Source organism: Mustela nivalis (assembly GCF_964662115.1).
Source record: "Mustela nivalis genome assembly, chromosome: 13".
Classification (NCBI taxonomy): Eukaryota; Metazoa; Chordata; class Mammalia; order Carnivora; family Mustelidae; genus Mustela; species Mustela nivalis.
In genome coordinates, this window is record NC_139032.1 from 14,105,911 (window position 1) to 14,124,750 (window position 18,840).

The window sequence follows — 18,840 nt, forward strand, 5'->3', positions numbered from 1 at the left end:
ATGGTTAAACTGCACCTCTGAAAATCAGTAATTCTATTAGAAATTAAAAATCAGTTGTAATACCAATAATTGAGGGGCAAAGACTCTGATGATGGAAAGAATGCAACTGATGTCCTCTAGTTTTTCCTGGGCAAATACACTGTTTATCTATCTATCTATGTCTATCTATCTGTCTAGATATTCGATTTCAGAGTTTTTGCTTTTATTTTTAAAGATTTTATTTATTTATTTGAGAGAGAGACAGTGAGAGAGAGCATGAGAGAGGAGAAGGTCAGAGGGAGAAGCAGACTCCCCGTGGAGCTGGGAGCCTGATGCAGGACTCGATCCTGGGACTCTGGGATTATGACCTGAGCCAAAGGCAGTCGTGCAACCAACTGAGCCACCCAGGAGTCCCGAGTTTTTACTTTTAAAATAGTACTTAAGCCCTTATGAAGAAAATGATAGTCTTGTTGTCTTATTTCTTTTAAAGTATTTTTCCTCAGCTGTTTTACCTTAAGTAAGGCCTAAATCATTAACATTCAAGATGGGTTTTGTCTTAGGTATAAGCAGTGATTTGGTAGACCTCTAAATAGAAAGGTATCTGTCTATTTCCCCCAAAGTCAGAAAGAATAGATTTCAGATTTCAAAGATATAGTTTCGAAGATTCTCAGGCTGAGATACAGAATTTAATGAGTTGCTTATCTTGAGAATGTGCTTTACCTATAACAGCTAGAGCCTATATCTCCACACAATATGGTGAAGTAATTTTCTAAAGAACTTTTTGAGGGGTAAAAATAGATCTGTAGGAGAATTGGCATATATGTGTTTGTGCATCTGTGGAATAAATGCCTCAAATGTATTCCCCATGGATGTTAAGTAACATGATGGTTTCAGTTTTTTAGCCTGCTTTCTTGTATGACAAATGCAAACATGAGAAGGATATTACTCAAAGGGTGGCCAGATTAACACTGCTAAAGATGATTCTAGTTATTCTAAAGCCATGAGAAAGGATTACACTCCCAAGTTTGTTTATGCTCTCTTGTTCTGGGCTACAAGCAAATCCCAAAATATTATCTTCCCCGGGGACACTGTTGCATTTGGATGGCTATGTGCAAGTTTCAAACTTTCCTGAACTTTTTCCAACTCCACACTGATTTCTTATAGTTCATCAGCAGCAGAAATAAAAGGAAAAGTAGGGAATAGCTTTACAATAAATTATCATTAAAAAATCACTGTGGGGGCACCTGGGTGACTCAGTCAGTTGGGTTTCTGCCTTCGACTCTGGTTGTGATCCCAGGGTTCAGGGATTGAGTCCCACGTCGGGCTCCCTGCTCGGTGGGGAGTCGGCATCTCCCACTACCCCCTCCCCCTGCTCATGATCTCTCTCTCTCTCTCACATTCTCTCCTTAAGTAGGTAAATTAAAATCTTTAAAAAAATCACTGTGGATATTTCATTACTGAATGATTCTAGAAAAATGCAATGGTGGTGGTATCTGATAGTTTACATTCTAGTAAGGGAGAAGAGAAGCAAAAAACGAAACATATATATGAACACAATTAAAGACTGTAAGAAATACCAGTAAAGAAGGAAATGGGGTACTTTGATAATGAATTACTGGGGAGTTTGGATTCAGTATGGTTGGTCAGGAAAGACTTCCAGAGGAGGTGGCTTTTGAAGTGAATCTTTGAGAGTGAGAAGTTGGCCATGATAAGGATGAAAAGCTTGGAGTTCCCAATACACAGGGGTTCCATCACTTTTCTTTAGTTCATGGTTTGCCTCGAGTCTGACTTAGTTACTCTACTTTTCTCCGAAAGCCTAACTCATACTTGCTTAAACTTTAGTATTTAGCTCAGGCATCTATATGCTAGGAAGTTATTCCCGAATCTGTTTTCATTTTTCTTCTCCAAGATGTCTAGATACCCATTCTTAATGTTTCCTTAATAATCCATAAACAACTTTCTTAACACACTTCCTTTACTTCACTGAAATTATATGTCCTTATGCCCACACTACATTGTATTTTTCTTTCTAATCCTAGAAGCTAGCACTTCGCTTCATTAATCGCAGTTGAAAAAAAGGGGTTATTATTAACAAAAGCTAGAAATGAAATTTGAGGCATGGTATAGCAAGAATCCGATCAAAGTGTCTCACCGAAACTCCACCAGGCTCAAATCATGATGAATGAAGTACACCTTTTTGAAACCTGTCTTTTCTCTCTCCTAGTTCCCTTTGTTTGTTTATTTGCTTGGTGAAAGAGATTTTTTTCCTTTTCTTCCCTAAGTTAATCATTTTCTTCATCAGAGCCTACTTACACTGGAAGAAGATGAAAGGAAAAGGGAAGAATAAGGATTTTTCCCATTCAAACATTTTTGTCATCTTTGTAAATGATAGAAAAATAGACTTTAAAGTCAATTATGGTCTCAGAAACTTTAAAGTGTATTTTTGGGGACTAAGAGTAATATCATGTCTGCATGCTGGAGTATAAATCGAGTGAATCGTCAGCATAGAGATGATCAATTCAGATGTAGCATCTGGTCCTATTAGTAGAGGCCAAAATGAGCTGTTAACTCACCCCATTATCTGGAGGTCAGGTTGAAGGTTTAATTCAAGTTTTGTTATGTGGATTTATAAACTGACCCTATATTATCAAGTTTACTGAAATACCACTCACCCACTGTCTCTGCAGTAGGCAGAAGAGTAGCACCCCAAGATGTTCTCCCACGGATGTCCTAACCCCAAAATCCTGTGAATAAGTTATGGTTACATGGCAAAGGGGAACTAAAATTGCAGATACAGTTAAGGTCGCTTATCAGCTGATCTTAAATTAAGGGGTTCTCCTGGATTACATGGGTGGAGCTAATGTCATCACAAAGGTGGAAGAGGGAGACAGAAGCGAGTCGGGGACAGAGATGTGACATGGAAGAGGCATCAGAAAGACGCTGTGTTACTGGCTTCAAAGTTGGAGGGAGAACTGGGGCATGTGGGCATTTTCAAAAGCTGGAAAAGGCAGGACACAAATTCTGCCCTAGAGTCTCTGCAAAGGAATGCCATTCTGCTGACACCTCGATTTGAGTCAATGAGACCTGTTTGCCTAACCTAATTCTCTAGTTAGGTATGTGTGGGACGAGTACTCTGTCTTACAGCATAGGACTGTCTCAGAGAGTAAAGGTTTTGTAAGTGACTTCCAAGGCTGGAAATTCTGTTTCCTCTTTCAGTAAACCAAATATCAACAGGACACTTAAAATAATATGGAATTCTCTAAATGACCTACAACTGCTCTTTCAGACTTTGAAAAATATGTGATTATTTTTTATTATTTTTAAATTATTTTTTATTATTTTAAAAATATGTGATTATTATTTAATAGTTTTCTGCAAATGAGGAAAAACAGTTCAAATAGGGCATTGGCAGTCATAGGAAACCTTACTCTTTAGAACTAGGGTAAGAATCTTGAAGGCTGAGAAAGAACTAGCATTTACCCATTGCATAGTTTACTTTACATGAAGAAGTTTGCTGCAAATCGTTTTGAATCATTTCTTTTCCCAACTGAGTAGAAAGCTAGAAAAGAGCAGAAGAGAACAATGTGTGAAAAACACAGCAGTAATGAAGTTTAATATTCAAAGGGAGCTGTTTATTTTCTTGGCGTGTTGTAATCATCTCTGTGGGCCTACTTAGTATGTTGTGCAGAATTACCTTTCTGGAAGACAGTTAACTTTCAAACATTATCTTCACTATATCTTGCCAGTGTTGGTTCCTTTCTGTATCATTTGGTCATCAAATGCTTCAAAAAGTCTCTTTAGTATTTTTGTGTTCCTCTCATGGTCATTATGTAGAGAAGAGAAAAGTTTGGAGGATCCTTAAAACCTGTGTGAGCTCTGGTCCTTAGTACATGGGTACATGCTATAGGAGGACACCTCCACAAGCCCCTTATGGTAGAGAGATACAGTAACTGTCAAGCCACCCATTTCTTTCCTTCTTTTTTATTTTTTATAAAATGTATTTATTTATTTTTCTTTTTAAATTAACGTATTAACATATATGTATTATTAGCCCCAGGGGTACAGGTCTGTGAAGCACCAGGTTTACACACTTCACAGCACTCACCATAGTATACCTTCCCCAATGCCCATAACCCCACCACGCAAGCCACCCATTTCTCATCGAGCTGTTGTCCTGAAGCAGAAGAGCAGCTGGGAACTCTGGATCTCACGCCTCCCGGTACTCAAGCACTTTTTGACCCAATGGTAGTCAACGCCAGCCTCCAACTCAATGGTAACACAAGAGCGTTCTGTGTCCCGCTCTGGACTTAATTAATATGCTCACATAGCAGCCTTGGGAAGGTAACCTTTTGGTTTCAAAAATCTAATCTGAGTAGCTTAAAAACAGAGCTTTCACAGAAGGTAACCTTCAACACAACCCCCCACCAGGGTCTGTGCACAGGCATTTTTGTTTTGACAATCTTTCCTGCTCTTTCAAGGATTATGGGGATTTTGTAAATCATTCTCTGTAACTCCCTGTAAATGAGGAGAATGATAAATGTAGTGATAGAAATGGCTCCAATACCGGAAGAGCGGAAAAGGATCGAGGTCTTAAAGAAAGATCAGTACCTTCTCTTCCATGATTATATCTCCCACTGAATGCCATATCACAAGCACCACTGAGTTTTACATTTTTCATATCACGATATCTGATTTTCATAATATTTCTATTAGCATTTTTGAACTTACTTAAAAACATCAGCAGGAAACTAGAAATGGATCTATCAACTTCCTAAGAAACAGGTCAACTACAGTGTCTAAGCAGTATAGAAGGATTAAAACTCACATTTCCAGGTTTCATTAAAGGAAAAATTAAAACTCACTTTTACTTATTTGAAATTTTTTATACATTGAAAACTTCAGAGATTAGTGTGAATTAAAGTGAATATTTATTTCTCTCCAATAGAATGTAACCCTCATGAAGGAAGAGATTTTGCTTCGTTAATTGCTCCCTCCTTAGCACTTAGCCTACGGCCAGGCCCAGAGTAGATATCTAATGAATATCAGTGAAAAGCTCAATAAAGGAAGCTCAATAAAGGAAGCTCAATAAAGTAAGATGAATCTGAAGAGTTAAAAATTAATAAATATGACAAAAAATTAATTGCACTTAAACTTAATGCAGACATCGATTTCTGAGTACTTCATACTTGGTTGAAATTAAAATCTAGTCTTGGTGCTTGGAACGCAGATTTATGTGGTTATTATTAAATTGGTCCTCCTGAATTGTACTCCTGTTAGTACAAAAAAAGATGTGAATTGTATCAACTTAACTTCCAGATGCTCAGCATTTGTCAAGCCTATGTATGTGGGACAGGAATGAAAATACGAATAAATGGTGTTTTCGTATGTGTGCACGTGTACATGTGTGTATGGTTAGATACTGTCTCACCCACATACCTTCAAGATTAAGCTCTTAATGATCCAATATGCATACTGTCCTCTACACTTGTGGCCAGTAGGGGGAGCTGTCACCTGTCACTGTGGCATGACTTTGTAGGTGCAAATTCATTTTGTGTGAGGACTTGTACCTTAGTGGTAACTTCTACCAAAATAAATCTATAGATTTTGATTGGCCAATATGTCAATAGGCCAATCAGATAAATTGAGACTTAGGAATGAGTAACATAAGACAGCTTATAGTACATACTAGATTTTGTTTAACAGTAAATCAGTTATAATATTAGATAATAAATTGGATCAATGGTAAATCATTAGCATTTATCTACCACAGCATTCGTAGGGTATCAGATGTTTATCAGCATTTATCTTCTTTTCTCATAAACTCCACTGTTTGGATATTTGTTTGTATTTATGTTGTATGGGTACATATCTTTATCAGCATTTATCTTCTTTTCTCATAAACTCCACTGTTTGGATATTTGTTTGTATTTATGTTGTATGGGTACATATCTTTATTTAAGATTATATTTATTTATTTGAGATAGAGAGCACACACTTCAAAACAGGTGGGGAGCAGTAGAGGCAGAGGGAGAAGCAGGCTCCCCACACGGCAGAAGCCTGACATGGGGCTTGATCCCAGGACCCAGGGATTATGACCTGAGCTGAAGGCAGATGCTTAATCAACTGAGCCGCCCAGGTGCTCCTACTTGGTACATACCCTTACCATCCACAAAAAATAGAAAAATTAAAAAGGAGCAAGAGAAAAGTCCATGTGACCTATAAATCAAATTTTAAAATGTAACATGATGTTTTCAAAATTTATCTCAGAAATTTTTATCATCTACTATGTATAGGCTCCTATCAGACTTTACCCTACTTAATTCTCAAAAATCATGTTCTCGCTCAGTTTTATTAATCAAATTTACAGGTGAGGAAATCACTGCTCAGAGAAGGTAGGGGACTTCTTAACACTCACATGACTAAGAAGTGGTTAATCTGACATATCAGCTTTAATCTGTTGACTGTTATTCCCATGTAATTACAGTTTATCCTAAATTACTCCTCCAGTCAGCTGTTCACCCGGTCCCTGGTACACGCCACGTATATGGGATTATTCTCTCTTGGATATAAGTTTTCTCTTCCTCATTCTCATGCTCTGCTTTTGAGAACAAAATCTTGCCGAGTTTCGCCATGTGCTAAAGGCACTGATGTCACTCAAAGAACATGTGATCTTTATGTTAAGAAATCTAAGAAGAGCCTGTTGTGCTGCTCTGCTCTGGCTGGCCTGGCCTACAGCAGAATGTTCTGGGGACCTGAGGTGGTCAGTGGTCTTGTCACCCACCTAGAATACTGGGAAATTGACTGAGGCTAAGATTCATCAAGAAGCTGAGTAGGGAACGTGTGGGTGGCTCAGTTGGTTGAATGACTGCCTTCGGCTCAGGTCATGATCCTGGAGTCTGGGATCGAGTCGCAGCCACATCAGGCTCCCTGCTCAGCAGGGGGTCTGCTTCTCCTTCTGACCTTCCCTCTCCCATGTTCGCTCACTCTCTGACAGATGCTGATTTTGCATTTGCTTCACCATCTAACACAAAACGCCTTATGATTGCATTTTAGGGTATAAGGAAAGATGTTCTAAATCCAAATCTTCTGGTAATCAAGATCACCATCAGTATATGTTACTCGAAAGCTAAGGTGGGTCCTCTATATCAACACTGTGTTATCAAAATGGAAGTTGAGTTATTAAATGATTTCATTTAATTTTTAGAAATTGCCCATAAAGTACATTTGAATAAGAAGCATGACTCAGAAGCATAACCTCTGTTTAAATAAAGTTATGATTCATGAGGTTTTTTTGTGTGTATTTATATAGTCATTTGCCAAAGACTCATTATTTTATTACGAACTTATCTTAAAGATACTACTGTTTATATTGGCAATGCTTACACTTCGATTTTGTTTGTTATGGGTGGGTTCTTGTCCTCACTTTAACATATTATGTCCAAATTTTTACCATTTTGATTTTGTCGAACGATTCTTGCTTAATCTGACATCTCCAGTAGGCTGAATGACTGGTTCCTTAACAATAGTTAAATATTGGAGTGCCTGCATGGTGCAGTCGGTTAAGCATCCGGCTCTTGATTTTGCCCCAAGTCATGATCTCAGGGTCTTGAGTCTGAGCCCTGAGTTGGGCTCCTCACTTAGCTCTAGATTCTCTCCTTCCCCCTCTCCCCCACTCTCATGTCCTCTCTCTCTCAAAAAGAAAAAAAAAAAAACACCATTGTATCAATTCTATTATTTATTTAAAACTGCACACACATCTCTAACCACCCTCTCCTCTTCCCCTTTTGCATGATTTAAAGGACGGGGCTGTAATAGAGAGGGCAGGCATGTGAGGCAGGGAATTGGAAGAATGAGGATCTAATCCAACAAACTGTGTCCATAACGCGTTGAGATCTCAGGTGAGGCTTGAATTTAGATTAGATAATTCCTCAGGTCCTATGGGGACAGTGTGGCACACTACTTACGATCACATTACTCAGAGGAGGCTGGTTTAAGTTCAAATCCCAACTCCTACGCTTACCAGCTGTGTGACCTTGGGCAGGTTGCCTAAAGCTTCTGCTTCCTTACCTATCCAATGGGAATAAAAATAGCACCTATTTCATAATGTTGACAAATTTAAATGAGTTAGTACGAATAAGGCACCTAGAACTTATCCTGGCTCAAAATAAGAATTGTAGTTATGCCTGTCATTTTTATCTAATTTGCATCAATATTTAGAAATTTATGAGATTCTGAGCAGAGCTCAGATATTCTTAGAGCTCTATTACATGCTGGGTTTTCTACCAAAGTTAAAGGCTATATCCATGAACAAAACAAAGAATTGCCTTGAATTTTCACTTATACCAGTATTTACAATTACAGTCTCCCTCAAATTCCAACCTATGAGAAAAAGTATTTGTTAGTTGCTTTTTTTTTTTAAAGTAGGCTCCACACTGGTTGTGGGGCCTAAACTCATGGCCCTCAGATGAAAAGCCGAATGCCCAACCAACTGAGCCACTCAGGTACCTCAAGGTCTTTGCTTTTTAATCTTTGTTACTAATGTGTCTAGTTGCAGAAAATGGTTATCTCTCTTACCCGATGCTCTCTACCTCACTTCATACTACTTTTTTCATACTATTTTTAAGTCAAATACAGTGCCTGAAACACACCAAAGCCTTAGTTAATGCATGTTTCCTATGTTGTAAAAAAATTGATGATGTCTCATGACGTATTCTGTTTCTTACATTTTTTTTGTAATATATATTCTGCCTCTATTTCAACAATTATGTGATTCATCTATGAATACATTCCTAAAATTTTGGTGTAATATATACTTGTTTCTATCTTTATTTTTATATATTTTTTGGTAAAAAGAAATGTATTGATATTTGAATACTTAATAACAGTATTCAATAACACTGCTAAATATGTTTACAAATCGTAACAGGTGGCTACAGTTGCTTTTTCTTTTTAAGGGGGGGAATGCCAAAATACACTATCATGTCAATTGCATATTATAATGTTTTATCTCTTTCTTTGCAATTTATATTCCTTTCATTTATTTACTTGGGACCTCTGACAATATTGAATAACTGTGGTGATAGTGGACAAACTTGTTCTATGTCTTATTCATTTCAGGGAAAACATTCCATATTTTACTATTATGGTTGCTATAGTGTTTCATTACATAAACTTTATTAAATTAAATAAATGGCCTTCAACTTATACTTTGTTGAGAGTTTTTGTATATCATGGATGGGTTAAAGTTTATAGAATTATATTTGCATCTAGTTGAAATTATTTTTCTCTTCCCTTTTGTTAATTCAGTGAATTTAATTATTTTCAGATTCCTGGAACAACCCCAAACTGGTTATGATAGATATCATCCTTTTTATATCTCTGTATTCAATTTGCCTGTATTTTGGTTAGGATTTTTGCATACATATTCAGAAAAGAGATGGGTCTATATTGATTTCATGTAATCTTTCTTCTCAAGTTTTGATATCAAAATTAGACTAGCATCATAAATAGAGTTAGAATGTATATCCTCTTTTCCTAATCCATGGAAGAGTTTTGATAAATTATTTCCCACTATCTCTTCAAATATTACAACACTCCCTCCCTCTTCTCTGGAACTCTAATTTCACATATGTTAGAACTTCCCACCACATCATTTATGTATGTTTTCTACACAACTTTTTTTTATAATTTCCATCTATTTTTCCCCACTTGAGATATTTTCTTTTGGCCTGTCTCTCAGTTCTTGTCTCCTTTCATCATTGTAAAAATCTGTTTATTAAACCATTTTAGCCTTTTTGTTTTGTTTTGTTTTGTTTTAAGATACCCATTTGAGGGCACCTGGGTGGCTCAGTGGGTTAAAGCCTCTGCCTTCGGCTCGGGTCATGATCCCGGGATCCTGGGATGGAGCCCGGCATTGGGCTCTCTGCTCACCAGGGAGTCTGCTTCTCCTCTCTCTCTGCCTGCATCTCTGCCTACTTGTGATTTCTGTCAAATAAATAAATAAAATCTTAAAAAAAAAAGATATCCATTTGATTCTTTTTCTAGTTTCTAATATTTTATTGAAAATCTCTGCCATCCAATTTCCTAGACTATGATTCTCATCTATTTTAATTTCCAGTAACCAAAACTTTGTTTCTCTCTATTGTCTGGCTTTTGTCTTCGGGTTTTTAGCTATTTGGTCTTGTATCCTGGCATACCTGGTAATTTTTATTAATTCTGGAAATTCAGTGTGAAACGTACATGACAATTTAAGTCTCTTGATGATATTATCCTTTCCACGGTGGTTTTATTTTGCTTTTGGCAGGCAATTAGGGTAGAGGACTACCCCTTTCCAATCAAGGATTGAGATGATTTCAAGCTAAATTTCAGCTTCTAAGAGGACTGATTTCTTTCCACCTCTGTTCCTCAGAAATAGCTCTTAGAAAGAAGAGCTCAAGCTAAAAGCTGGGAAATTTACCAGAGCTCTCTTCCTTAAGAGGACTCAAACTGTATTTCTTCTTTCTTCTCCATTAGCCCCATGAGACAAACAGGTAAGTATTTGCTTGGTATCTTGCCTCTCTGTTGCTTTTTCTGAATTAGCGAAGTAGTCCTGAATATATCTGTTCTCTCTTCTTTCCAAGATCTTGGCCCTAATTTTCTTGCGATTTATTTGGTTCCTTCAAAGCCTCTTCTGTTTTTTTGGAAGTTGTCTGTAGTCCTCTATCCCACGTTGATGTTTCTGTAAGTTCCCAGGATGCGGATGCTTTGTCTCGCTCACTTCAGTTTGTTATTTGGGTAATCCACCCCATTTTAGAGTGCCTCTTTCCAAAACACTGTTCTAAAATTGCAACTGATAATTTATATTTGTGAGCCTCCCACCATTAGGAATTTAGAAGATAATCCACAAAGAACATGACACTAGGGAGAGTGTGAAGGGAGAGGGGCTTGTTTTGTTCTGTAACTTTTGCTTTAATCTGAATTTATGCATGAAAGTTCCTACTACTCTATTTTCAAAAAGAAGACAATTAGCCTCTATTTTTTTGCTCCAATGTCCACAAACAAGACACTGAAAGCAGTGTTAGGATCGCTTAAAATGCTCCAATCTTGTAAACACCTTGCCCCCATAAATATTTTTTATTTATGTATCTCTAAATCTCTGTCCAGAGAAGTAGAGTTGTTAGTTATTGCTACAGATCAGCTATCTTTTGTACAATAAGCTTTTTTTTTAACCATCCTACTATAAGCATTTTTACTTACTGATGCATGCTTCAGAGATTTTAATCCAAAATTTCCCTATTATAAATAATGTTGCAATATACAGATACATATCCCTGATTATTTTCCTCTTTTTTACTATTTCCTTTTGATATATTCTAGAGCTTGAGAAGCAAATAACAACAATAATAGTTAAACGAATAAGCTTTGAAGTATTAAAAACCTGTTCTCCATTCCTAGTTCTACAACATTCAATCAGTTAGACCTCGGGCAAATTACTCCTTTCAGGGCACATTTTCCGCATTTGTAAAGTGGTGAAACCACACCAATACCACAACCCTACTGATTGTTTAGGGTTGGGATGAGGATCAAATGGGCTAATGTAAAATTAAAATATTTATAGGGAAAGTTTTGATGGTGATGGGTACATTTATGGCATAGATGGTGGTGATGTTTTCACAAGCATATACTTACCCCCAAACTCATCCAGTTATATGCGTTAACTATATATTGTTTTTTTGTATGTCAATCATACCTCAATAAAGTAGTTAAAAAAATTACTTTTAAATAAAATCTATTTGCCACCAGATATTTATCAAGCCATTCATTTAAAAGTAGCTGTTATCATTATTATATTATTATCATTATCATCATTGTCAATAATAAAAAGAATTTCTACTTTTTTGGAAAACAAATTATATTTTTTTGACTTACGTCAAAAAAATAGTAGCAGACCTCTTTGTATATGATTTATTCCTATTCTTATCACCTTTAGATTATACCCATTATTGCCATCTTTAGATTTTGTCAATATAGCGCCAAAAGCTGTTTCTTGAATATCCTCTGTCATGATAAGGGGGTTGGAAACATTCTTTATTGTGCTAGAATTAGCAGAAAGAATAGGCTATTTGTATGTTATTTATTTTGCTTTGAGGTGTGCTTTATCAAACTTGTTCTACAAGTTAATACAAATACTTGCCTGTTGTGTAATAAAAATACCTTTTCCACAGTTGTATTCTTTTCTTTCTATCCGATGAGCCACCTGAGAAAACTCAGTGTTCTGTTGATGTCATATCTATTCCCCGGGTACTCCCACCTCTTCCACTTCAAAAGAGATCAATGAACTCAGGTGAAAAACATCCATGGGAATGTATCTGTCAGCGATCAAGGTCTAACTTCAAGCCAACCCTAAGAAAGAGATGTGGTAAGAAATTCCACCCAGTAATGAAGACAAAAGCAAATATTCCTGCAATGAACACTTCCTCACTCTGGCTCAAGCCTTTCTATCTCAGATGAAAGATGCTCACATCTACTGAGCAGGGTCAGACCAAAGCAATTCTACCAGAGACCACTGCATAGACGAGCAGGCTGTTGCGCCAACGGAAGGATGTTGGAAGCTATAATTTCTTGGTTATTTCAAACATATCTAAAATATTTAATTAGTAAGTGGCCTGGGTTATGTTGACTTTACTCTGTTTTGTTGGAAACCCCTCCGGTTTTCAGATCTCCATCATCCAGGTGGAAATACGAAAGGTTTGAGTCACAATCCAAACTAAGCTCAATCCAAGCCTATGGAACTTTTTTTTTTTTTTATGTTGTTAAAGATCTTAGAATTATAAAACATACTATTTCACTTTGCCAGTAACATTCTTGATGATGCAACTTTCCCCTCTGTTATGATCCAAGAGGCATTCATTCTGAGAATCAAAGAGCCTGATTATTTTTTTTTTAATGGCACAAATACATGTCAAATTGTTTCCATCAATACTGTTTTGTGCAAGGATTTTTATTTGGGAAGGAGGGAATAAGGATAAGTTATGCCTCAGGGCCCAGATACATCCTTGCTCTCTGACTGGTTTCGACTTGGTATTAACCAGGCTAATTGGCAACATCTGAATAGTGAGAATATTCACAGGAAAATCATAAAAATGCAAAGATACTGCTCTCTGTGGGATACCCCTAGAAACTAAACTTGAAGTATGTAATACTGAACTAAACAGAAGCCTTTCTAGTGTCTTCTCAAGGTCACTCTACGTTCTATGCCTCCTCTTCCTTTGCTAACAAGCCAGTCTTCTCTCATCTCAAGGACTTGCCATGGAGTGTCAGAGACACTCTTCAATCATGAGAGAAAGGTAAGGAAGGTAACAAATGCCAACAGAGGCCAATTCTCAGACCTTTTGTTATATAAGAAAAGAACCTCTCTAATGCTAACCTCCTTTTAGACAAATTTTATCTTCCTTGTACATGGAAGTGTTCCTCACTGAAATTCACATCTTGATTCCAGCCTGTTGTTTTGGCAATTTTCATTAATGATTGGCCATGTTGATCCATCACTATTTGGTGTTTTCCTATCAGCCTGGTAGAGCACAACGATGTCTGTTTCACTTTATTTTTATAGAAATTTAAAATATCTCATTACAAGTCAGAACAACCTACAAAGCTGATCATGCTTTGGCTCAGTTCAGCATTTTTTTAGTTTTAGAAACATCATCTCTCATTGAGAGAAAGAATTTCTTTTATTCATTCATTCATTCATTTTAGGGGGAGGGCAGATGGAGAGTGCAAGAGAGAATATTAAGCAAGCTACATGCCCAGCACAGAGCCCTAATTGGGGCTCGATCTCATGACCCTGAGATCATGACCTGAGCCTAAAACAAGAGTCAGACACTTAACCAACTGAACCACCCAGGTGCACCGAGAGAAAGAGAGATTCTTTAATCTTTGCTGAATTCTCTCCAAAAGAATACTTCCATGCATAACACCTACCTCAACAATAAAAATCTTCTCTGCCTACCCTTCGGTTGTTGCAGAGACTCACTCATCACCGTTGGACAACTTAGTCCTAATCTTCTCCCTCAGTTTCTACAGTCTTATTTAATCTCCTCTTCCAACCCAGCCCAATCTCTCACCTCTCTTGTACCTGCCCTTTTATCCTTCCTTTTCTACAAATAACTCCTGGCCCTGAGCAGTGAACACTAGTCAGGTAGGTTTCAGCTTATAGATCTTCCTGCTTCATTTCTCACTCATCATTCCAGATTGTGTACATGGCTAAGCCCCCAATTGTGGAGACAAGTATAAGAGGTTCTGAATAGTCACTGTCATTTTTTTTTCCTGGATCATTACAAAGGGTAAGATGTTCAAAAGACTAATGTATTTAAAAGTGATTATTAAAGAAACACAAACAAGGAGAGAACTATTTTATTCTCATCACTTCATAACATGGCCACTTTCTATATTCTTCTATGAAAGATATCTTTTTAAAAAATTTTAATTAATTTATTTTTAAATTTATTTGATAGACAGAGATTACAAGTAGGCAGAGAGGCAGGTAGAGAAAGGGGGAAGCAGGCTCCCTGCTGAGCAGAAAGCCCAATTCGGGACTCGATCCCACGATGCTGGGATCATGACCTGGGCTGAAGGCAGAGGCTTTAACCCACTGAGCCATCCAGGGGCCTGAAAGATATCTTTAAGTCTTCTTGTTTACATTGCTTTGGGTGTTGAAAGTTCCTAGTTTGTAATAGTTCTATGAATTTAAAGTAGTACTGGAATGCTATTTTTCTTCTATTGGCTTAAAAAGGAAAATATTTGGCAATTTAGCAATACCCTCTGTTAATTTATGCTTAGCTGTAGCTAATTGTCCATTGCATGAGAGGGAAAAGTAGCTTTCTCAGTCATAAACCTGACTTCATATATCTTGACTCAAACCAAAGCATCCAAAGCTCAAATCAAAATTATAAATGGTTTCCTCTGACTGTACATTTCCAGTTCATGAGGTTTGGCTCTTCCAGAGACAAGGATGTCTGTGTCCCATTAAGTAACTGCAAACTATGTGCAATTTATGTTTAAACTAATATTTGCAATTACTAAAAGTAGTTTTATAGCCTTGCTTGCCCTAGGAATACTTAACATGAAGCGTTTCCAATGTTAGAGAGGGTCAGACCCTTTCTACTGTTGAATATTTGAAAACACATCTGAAGTCAATATATTAAAAAATACTAACAGTGTCTTTTTCTATAGGGAGTGAGATAATGAGTTGACAGTTCTGTAATCTACATCATACTCAATTAAAAAATAGATTTGAACTTATTTTTGATGTGTCAGAAAAGGCAGTTGAAAGACCTCGTTTAATAAAAAACAAAACAAAACAAAAACAAAAAAACCTGAGTTTGTGAGGGTTTACTATTCTTTTCCATGAGGAAATGACCACTCAGGTCTGCTATGAAAGTATCTATTGGCCGTCAGTTAAAAACACTACCCAGACTTTTATAGGTCCTGAAGGAAAACTGGGGGAAAATGATTAGGGGTATGATAAAATCTGTTCTTGGGAGAACTAGCTCTTTTATTATACTTAAAATGTACAGCAGCTTCTAAACTGGATAGATACACTTCCAGTCACAGAACATTATCCCTGGTTATGTGATGCTATTACTTTGAGTTATAATACATTTCAACAACAGTACGATTCTAGAAAACAGCTCCACAGAACTCCTTCCATTGGAAGACTTGGGCTCTGAAGTGTTTATCTTTCCTGGGGGCATCAGTAAAGATAGGCCAGGTTATGTTGTGGGAACAAACTCCCAAATTTCAAGACTTAGCACATACAATTGGACTCTTCTCTTGCCTGCATAGAGCCATCTCTGGGACCAGGAGCTCCGTAGGGAACAATGAATTTGAGGATCAGGTTCTTAAAAAAAAAAAAAAAAGAAGGAGAAGAGAAAAAGAAAGAAGAAAGAAGGAAGGAAGAAAGAAAATGGAAGAAGGAAGAAGAAGAAGATGAGGAAGGAGAAAGAGGAAAAGGAGGAGGAGGGGGAGGGGCCTGGAGTGGAGGACAAGGAGAAGGAGAAGAAGAAGGAGGAGGAGACAAAACCTTATAGTTCTACAAAAAAAAAAAAAAAAAATTAAAAAAAAATTTTAAAAAACCCTTATAGTTCTACCATTTGGAACTGCAGTCATATAACAGAGGGAGAAAAAGCTTGAAGAACCCCACACTGGCTCTTAAATGCTTCATCCCAGAGGTGACACATCATTTTGGTTCATAGAACACTGGCCAAGAATAGCCTATGTGGAAACTGGGATAGGTAGGAAAGCCCAGGCAATATTTGACAAATTCCATGGTCTGTGCCTCAGGACGCATGACACCTGGGAGCCTCCGCAGTGATAAGTGCAGCCAATCCCCAGGTCTCTTTTTTCCTAAACCAGCAACCCCGGAAATCAAGAATTTTCAATGATGGAGCTATAAGATAGAAAGAGCTTGGATATCTGTGCTGTCGCTGGGAAGGACACAGTTCTAGCAAGCCACCAAATTATATCTGAATTGGGTGAACAAGAAATCAACTTTTACATATCAAGTGGGTGAGATTTCAGGGGTCATTTTTTTTCCTTATCAATAAAGCACAATTTGCTTCCTTCTGTTAAACTCGGAGCCAGCCACTTTCCCCAGGCTGCCTGGGGAGATATAGGAAAAGGAACATACAGGGCAGACGAGACACGGGAGAAAGACCCACGGGAGGTAGAGATGGCTCTCTCACGTGGTGAAGAGGATGAGAAAGGCCATGGTCAGAAAAAAGAGCCCCATGGCCTCCAAGAGGGTACTGCTCAGAATGGTCTAGAAGAAAACCTGTTGCTTCAGAGAGGGATTCCTGCCATAACCAATGATAAGTCTCCCAAACACAGTCCCAATTCCAGCCCCAGAGCCAACTCCTCTCCCATGGCTGCCCAGCCCCGATGAACTTGGCTGCTGTGTCCACTAGTTCAGAACTGTAGTTAGGAATAAGTAAGGATAGGGGATTTGTGGCTGTCAAGCTGCTAAGGCTCTCATCTGTCAGTGTCCTGGGGGGGAGGTGTTTAGCACCCCTGCAGATAGTGATCAGCTCAACAGCTGAGAGGTACTCCGGACTAAGAAGGGGGCAGAGTCAAACTTTGCACAGGCGTCCATTTCCAGGGGATAAGAAAGCTGCTCCCCATGCAGAGAAGACAGAGAGGTGTTCAGGGGTCATCTTGTTACTATAATATAACCTACCTTATCCTGAAAAATCAATTGGATTGAAAATGTCTTGTCTTCCTTGGTCAATGCAGGTCACCAACTTGCTACAAACTCTACTCTTTTCTATCCTCAAATCACCCCCACGGTTTTGTCAGATACTGTTGTTGCAACCTTGGCTCTACACTGTTTCTCAGCTCTGTTGGTACTTCTGGGTTCAAGGGTCTCTGATGTTTTGATTTATATATGGGAATGTGTTTTATGTTTTGTTTTGTTTTGTTTTGTTTCCTTAAGAGAAGCAAGAAAATATTTTAACCTATCAATCTACAGACAACTCTAAATAAAAAACATCAGTATAATTATATATCATCAAAACTCTTCATGCCAGATAAATATAATAACCTGGGAAACCTTATACCTGATCAATTTAGATTGTCCAGTTTCTCTAGAATTATCACTGTTCATGAGTTGAGAGCTCATGAGTGGAAAATTTTAGGAACGTAATGGTTTCAAAGGTGTGTTAAAACATCAGAGATCCCCTTTTTTATAACGAGCATTAAATTAAGATTCATGTACATTGTGGATTAGTTTGATTGTACTAAGCAATTAATCATGGCTTACCCTGTTCATATTCTTCATTGCTTTTAATGCCTTTAGTCACACAGGGCGGAGGAGCTTGCATTTCATCAGAAACAATTCTGGGCAAGGAAGCATCAGGGACAATGACTACCGATGTCAAGGCTCCGATGACAACCCTTCTTAGGTAACCCTTAGCTTCTCGAGAGAGTCACTGAATTTCTTGGAGTCCCCAAGATTCTGTAAATGGATTAATTTTTCGTGACATGTAAAGAAAACCAAATGCTTAAGTCTGGAACTTTTCCAGAAATAGCCAGTCTGATTTTAACTTCATTTTGAATATTTGCATTAAATTTAATAAATAGGCATTGAAGTCCTAATATGTTCATATCATCAAGTTAGGCCCTTTGAGGGATGGGGTGGGTAAGGTAATAACTTTCCTTTCATGCACTCACATTGTTGTTGTTGTTGTTTTTAAAGATTTTATTTATTTATTTGACAGACAGAGATCACAAGTAGGCAGAGAGGCAGGCAGAGAGAGAGGGAGAGGGAAACAGGCTCCCTGCTGAGCAGAGAGCCCGATGCGGGACTTGATTCCAGGACCCCGAGATCATGACCTGAGCCGAAGGCAGCGGCTTAACCCACTGAGCCACCCAGGCGCCCTCACATTGTTTTTTTAACGTGTTTTTCCTTTTCTTTTTTCTTTTTTGTTTTGTTTTCCATTTTTATCACGTTATTTGTTAACTACATTTAAACACAGAGTTATGAGATCACGTTCTTTAGAGCCATTAAGTAAGACAGTAGAAAATGTATCATTAGGAAGGTAAAGTTTAAGGTAACATCTTCCATAAGTTGAATACATAGGTTTTACAAACTATGTAGTCACTGAGATACACATAATGAGACAGTATTTCCTTTCCCACATTTTCACAATGAGTCAATCATGTCATACAACCTTTCCCTTAGTCTCTGGTTGCAGGTCAGGGTGAGGGTGCCTTGACTTTCTCACCGTGGACATTGCCTCAGCAGCACCTTGGTTTGACGACTGACTCAGGAGAGCCTGGGGCGTAGTGGGCCGGAGAGTCTAAAACGTATCCCAGCTAATTCCTCAC

General features: G+C 37.8%; 1 long non-coding RNA gene and 1 pseudogene across 3 annotated transcripts in view; both read right to left on the bottom strand.

The window, feature by feature from the left end:
• Positions 1-17,951, bottom strand: part of LOC309846947 — a 19,451-nt gene extending 1,500 nt beyond the window's left edge. The window contains exons 1-2 of one of the 2 annotated variants that reach the window (XR_014302212.1): positions 17,774-17,951; positions 12,172-12,276 (exon numbers count right to left, since the gene is read on the bottom strand). This is a non-coding gene — a long non-coding RNA (uncharacterized lncRNA). Of the gene's footprint in view, positions 1-12,171; positions 12,361-17,773 lie in introns of both variants that reach the window. The other variant, XR_014302213.1, reaches the window with a different exon arrangement.
• On the bottom strand, positions 16,580-17,107 carry LOC309846165 (ATP synthase F(0) complex subunit C2, mitochondrial pseudogene; annotated as a pseudogene). Its single transcript has one exon. The product of its transcript is annotated as an ATP synthase F(0) complex subunit C2, mitochondrial pseudogene (transcript).
• Positions 17,952-18,840: the final 889 nt, after the last annotated feature.